Here is a 6,194-nt window from a genome sequence, read left to right as displayed (position 1 = left end):
AGCAAGTTAGTTAAGTTGATCGGCCTGATATATGTTTTTTTTTCGTTCTAAGGCAGAAAATTGGCGTCGGAGAAGTATAGCGGATCATAAAAACTATTAGGTCATTTTATTTTAAATGCCATTTTACTGCTCTTTTAAAGTGCATAATTCAATTGTACGCCCACAATTGTTACTGCCAGCAAACAAGTTTCTGATTTTTCACACTAACAATTCTCACGATACTTATGCAGGATGAAGAATATGAGCATCTGGAGTATATCATTCGCGGTGAGCCAATGCTAGGCTACAATGCTTATTATCCTGTTCTGATATTCTCTTGCTTACTATATTCTTCGTACCATAGGTTTAAAGCTTAATTTTACTTTTCTCTTGATGAATGCTTAGTCTCCTAACAATAATTAGTATTCAGCCTTTTTACATGTGCTGCTTCATTTCGATCTTACCAAAACGAAACTAAATTCAGGACCACCCCTTGCTATCCAATACCGCGGAGAACTCGAAAGGTACTGTCACTGGGGCAATGAAGTGAAGCTCTATCAGCACCATGTGAACAAGTTGCTTGCCATGTTCCGCCGCAAAAAACCAGATATCAAATACTATGTCTGCACCATCAACAAAACATTCACAAAGCCAGGCCAACGGATGGTGAACTCCTTTCTTCCACTTCATTGAAAAAAGAATTATCTTTACTTATGCCTCGCAACTAAACTACTTACCTGACTAATCATCAGAAGTACAACCTGCAGTATGCTTTTGATTCACCAAATTGACTTTATTGCAAAATAACAACAACAAAACTGCATACACTGCTATTAGCACCAGCACAACAATTCTCATCAACTTTCTACATTTAACTTTAGAAACTAATATTCATACAGTCTGATATACATGTTTTCTTCCTTCCTATTGTTCTCCTTCACTAGAGTACCATACATACAGAAACAACCAATTTACATCTTATACTCCACGTAGGAAGGAATGTAGCATGCTCTGCATCCTTCTTTTGCTTCCTACCATTATTTACTGATAAATGTTCTCACTATCCATATTTAAACCTTCTCAGTGTAAGAGTGACAAGACACTCTCCAGTCCATTCAATTAATTCCTTTTTTCTCATCAGTATTTTCAGGTCAACTACACTGAAAGCAAACTAAAAGATTACATTGACCCAGATTATGATGCGCTCAAGGTCAGGCTTGCAAACAGTGTTCTACACGCCAATTGTCGCATCATGCTAGGAACCGATAAGAGAGCCATCGTAACAACCAACTGGTCTGAGTTCCGCCGTCTTGCAAAAATCCATGAAGGAGACATATGTGCCTTTCGTTTCAAGGTCACCACAAAGCAGCGCCTGGTTCTCATCATGCATTGTCTTTAGATGAACCATCGACAGCATCGGAAGTCGTATCTAAATATCATCTAGCATTCTAAGGACTACTAAACAAGCTATGTAATAGGATGGAACCTTCCTCTGTTTTTCGACAATGCTATCTGTTGCTTTTGAACAGCCTATGCTTTTACCTATATAACCTCTGTTGTTGTTCCTCACCGATCTATTAATATGCATAATGCCCCCTTATCTATAATTATCTGTTTTTACTACTTTCTCTGTTTCAAACATCGAGTACTCACCAACAACAGCAAATATGCTAAGCAAAGAAGGGGCATGCCCTACCTGGCAGCGTCCACCTTCCACTCAAGGGACATAGCACTATCATCTAGCACAGACTGTTCGGAGAAACAGTAATCATGAACAGAGACATTAACAAGCAGTAAGTACTCATTATTTAGATCTGTGTCTGAGTTTTTCTATCATCACTCTTAAAATACTTGGCTTGCTACCGGCCTTTGCGCCATTGGCGAGTCATCTAGTGTGAAGAAAAATCGAAACATGTCGATGCCGCAATGGCAAAGCTCAGGACGAATCGTTCACGTCTGCCACCCATTGCTCATCAGGTAGCATCTCCTCCACGAGCTTCCTGACGCGCACGCCCCTCCCATGCATGGCTCCCCCTCCTTCTCCCGCGTCTCCGCGGCGGCGGCCTCCAGCGCCCATTGTTCGCCATCACGTAGCACTAGCATCTCCCTCTCGAGCTCCCTGATGCGCGCGTCCGTCGCCGCGCTCTGCTCCGTCTTCTCGCGCACTTCCGCCGCGGCAAGCTCGCCGGCCCTCGCAGCGGCCCCGACCGCAGCCTCGGCCTCCTCCGCGTGCCGCTGGGCCTCGTGCATCAGTGCCACGGCCACGTTACGCTGCAGCACCGCCGACTCGAGGGCGCGCTGGAGGGACGCCACGCGCTCGATGAGTCCCCCGAGTGCCTCGCCGTCGGAGACCGCCTCCTCCTTGGCACCCGACAGCCGGCGACTGAGCGGCTCGGTGCTGTCCGTCTCGTATCGCACGAACGACCGCAGTCTCCTCCAGCACGGACACGCCATTGTTAGCGCAGCCAGGTGCAAATATTCCGAGTTCGAAGGGTTCTTTCGACCCGATCGTGCCAAGGTAGTAGGAAAAGAGTTAGCGTCCTATTACGGCACGGACCACGGGCAAAGAGTACGAATATGACGCGAACGATCACGGCCTTCCAACCGGAGTCGGCCGTGCCTTCAATAAAGGGTGCAAACCCCACGTCTCCACCTCACCTCACCACAACACCAACGCAAATCAGCGCTCGACAACATCCAACGAGAGTAGTAATACACGAGAGACCACGCAGCAAGTCGATCAACGAGAGTTGAAGGCGATGGCGAGCGCGGCGACGTCAAAGAAGGCGGCGAACCGGCTGGTGGTGGAGGAGGCCGCCACCAACGACGACAACTCCGTGTGCAACCTCCACCCGGCCACAATGGAGAAGCTCTCCATATTCCAGGGCGACATCGTGCTACTCAAGGGCAAACGTCGCCACAACACGGTCTGCATGGCACTGGCCGACGACACCTGCGAGGGGCACAAGCTCAGGATCAACAAGGTGGCCCGCTCCAACCTGCGTGTGCGCATCGCCGACGTCGTGTCCGTGCACCTGTGCCACGACGCCAAGTTCGGCAAGCGCGTGCACATCCTCCCTCTGGACGACACCGTCGAGGGCATCACGGGCAACCTCTTCGACGCCTACCTCAAGCCCTACTTCGTGGACGCCTTCCGCCCGGTCCACAAGGGCGACCTCTTCCTCGTGCGCGGCGGCATGCGGAGCGTCGAGTTCAAGGTCATGGAGATCGACCCCGCGGTGGACTACTGCGTCGTGGCGCCCAACACGGAGATATTCTGCGAGGGTGAGCCGGTCAAGCGGGAGGACGAGGAGAGGCTTGACGACGTCGGCTACGATGACGTGGGTGGCATGGGGAAACCACTGACTCTGATCAGGGAGCTCGTCGAGCTGCCACTCAGGCATCCGCAGATCTTCAAGAGCATTGGCGTCAAGCCTCCCAAGGGCATCCTCCTGTACGGCCCTCCAGGGTCCGGCAAGACGTTGATCGCCCGTGCGGTGGCCAACGAGACCGGGGCCTTCTTCTTCCTTATCAATGGGCCAGAGATAATGTCGAAGATGGCCGGAGAGAGCGAGAGCAACCTGAGGAAGGCCTTCGAGGAGGCTGAGAAGAATGCGCCCTCTATCATCTTCATCGACGAGATCGACTCCATTGCTCCGAACAGGGAGAAGACTCACGGCGAGGTCGAGAGGCGCATCGTCTCCCAGCTGCTGACACTGATGGATGGCATGAAGGCCCGCGCGCACGTCATCGTCATGGGCGCGACGAACCGTCCCAACAGCATCGACCCTGCCTTGAGGCGCTTCGGAAGGTTTGATCGCGAGATCGACATCGGCGTGCCGGACAAGGTCGGGCGTCTCGAAGTGCTCCGCATCCACACCAAGAGCATGAAGCTGGATGAGGACGTCAACCTTGAGCTGATTGCCAAGGATACACATGGCTACGTGGGCGCCGACTTGGCCGCGCTCTGCACCGAGGCGGCGCTGCAGTGCATCAGGGAGAAGATGGACGTGATCGACTTAGAGGACGACACCATTGATGCCGAGATCTTGAACTCCATGGCCGTCACCAATGACCACCTTAAAACGGCTCTCGTCGGCACGAACCCGTCTGCGCTTCGTGAAACCGTCGTGGAGGTGCCCAACGTCAGCTGGACCGATATTGGCGGCCTCGACGGCGTCAAGAGGGAGCTGCAAGAGACCGTCCAGTACCCGGTCGAGCACCCGGAGAAATTCGAGAAGTTTGGCATGTCGCCGTCCAAGGGCGTCCTCTTTTACGGGCCACCAGGATGCGGCAAGACCTTGCTGGCGAAGGCGATCGCCAACGAGTGCCAGGCCAACTTCATCAGCATCAAGGGGCCAGAGCTTCTCACCATGTGGTTCGGCGAGAGCGAGGCCAACGTGCGCGAGATCTTCGACAAGGCGCGTCAGTCTGCGCCGTGCGTCCTGTTCTTTGACGAGCTCGACTCCATCGCAACCCAGAGGGGCGGCAGGATGGGCGACGCCGGCGGCGCGGCGGACAGGGTCTTGAACCAGCTTCTCACCGAGATTGACGGCATGAACGCCAAGAAGACGGTCTTCATCATCGGCGCCACAAATAGGCCGGACATAATTGACTCGGCGTTGCTCCGTCCTGGCCGCCTGGACCAGCTCATCTACATCCCCTTGCCAGATGAGGCCTCGCGGCACCAGATCTTCAAGGCCTGCCTCAGGAAGTCTCCCGTGGCCAAGGACGTTGACCTCGGCGCGCTGGCAAGGTTCACCGCCAGCTTCAGCGGTGCCGACATCACGGAGATCTGCCAGAGAGCGTGCAAGTACGCCATTAGGGAGGACATTGAAAAGGACATGGAGAGGCAGAGGATGGGGAAAGACACCATGGATGTGGACGGCGGCCAGAAAGATGAGGAGATGGCAGAGATTAAGGCGGCTCACTTCGAGGAGTCGATGAAGTACGCGAGGAGGAGCGTGAGCGATGCCGACATCAGGAAGTACCAGGCCTTCGCGCAGACGCTGCAGCAGTCTAGGGGGTTCGGCATGGAGTTCCGCTTCCCGGCGCAGCCACAGGCGGCAGAAGCTGCTGCTGACACCACCGCGGCAGCTGATGAGGATGAAGATGATCTGTACAAGTGATCCAGGAACCATTGCTAGAACATGATGTAGTAGAATAGAATATTATAGACTGTTTTTGCTCTGTTTCCTCTTTGTCCACTTTATATTGTTGATTCTCTTCATGTATATAATTTTCGTTCTTAAGAACTAAGAATTTACATCATATAAATACAGTACGTGATTTCGTGTCGCAAAGAAAGCGTACGTGATTTCGTGTCATTTTTAGGCAGTGAAACTAGCCTAAGCCGTTAGCTGAACCGTCCCTCTGTTCCTGCACAAGATTTGGAAGATACTCTGTTATTTTTGTTTGTCAGACACTTATACGCTTGAATATTTAACTACTTGAGTAGAGGCAGTCTTGAACAGATGAGCCAAGGAAAAGAGTGGCCTGGGAGTGTCTAGTTATCAGTTATGTGTTTTTCCATTTGGTTTTAGGTCGTTTTTTATGTCCAGTCAGTTTGTGACACATGTATTGTTGTAATTTCAGTCAATGCTCAGTCTGGAAAAAGTCTGTTTTCCATCCAGTTTCATGTCGAATTCTACCTTCCCGTCTTAGACCTTTAAGCAAATGTTTGCACTCAGCCCTTGCAAAAGCCTATTACCGTCCCACACAGACAAGAACAATCTGCTACTTAGATGGTGTCGAAGACAATCATCATATTCAGTTCATTCAGAGTGTTGTTCTTGATGGTGATCAGAACCGCTGCGCCAAACCCTAAGAAGGGAGGAATGAAAGACTACTAAGAACTAGACTCTAGCCCACTGACTGATAGCTTAGCCAGGTCATAGAGAAAATGAAGAAAGGAAAGCTGACTCCCAAATGAACTATCAAAGAGCTACACTAGGCATATGGAAACACAAAAGTGTCGAATAACTGAACTATGTATCTTCCGTAGAATAACTGAACCCCGAGGGGCAAACTGGAAATCAGTGGCAATTTGAAATGAATGAAAATACTTTTTCTGGTAAAAAATGAATAAAAATACATGGCAGACAAGACTGACAAACTCCTATAACCCTCACGAGTCACCACCTTGATCTAAGACTGACAACAAAAAGCACATAAATGGAAACTGAAGAGTTGATGGCTGAATGAATGGACATAGA

The 6,194-nt window shown here is 50.7% G+C and overlaps 1 pseudogene; it reads left to right on the top strand.

The window, feature by feature from the left end:
* The first annotated feature begins 2,738 nt into the window (after positions 1-2,738).
* On the top strand, positions 2,739-5,108 carry LOC109763917 (cell division cycle protein 48 homolog pseudogene; annotated as a pseudogene).
* Positions 5,109-6,194: the final 1,086 nt, after the last annotated feature.

Source organism: Aegilops tauschii, chromosome 1 (genome assembly GCF_002575655.3).
Source record: "Aegilops tauschii subsp. strangulata cultivar AL8/78 chromosome 1, Aet v6.0, whole genome shotgun sequence".
In the NCBI taxonomy this organism is placed as follows: Eukaryota; Viridiplantae; Streptophyta; class Magnoliopsida; order Poales; family Poaceae; genus Aegilops; species Aegilops tauschii.
This window is presented reverse-complemented; position numbering and strand designations above follow the sequence as displayed.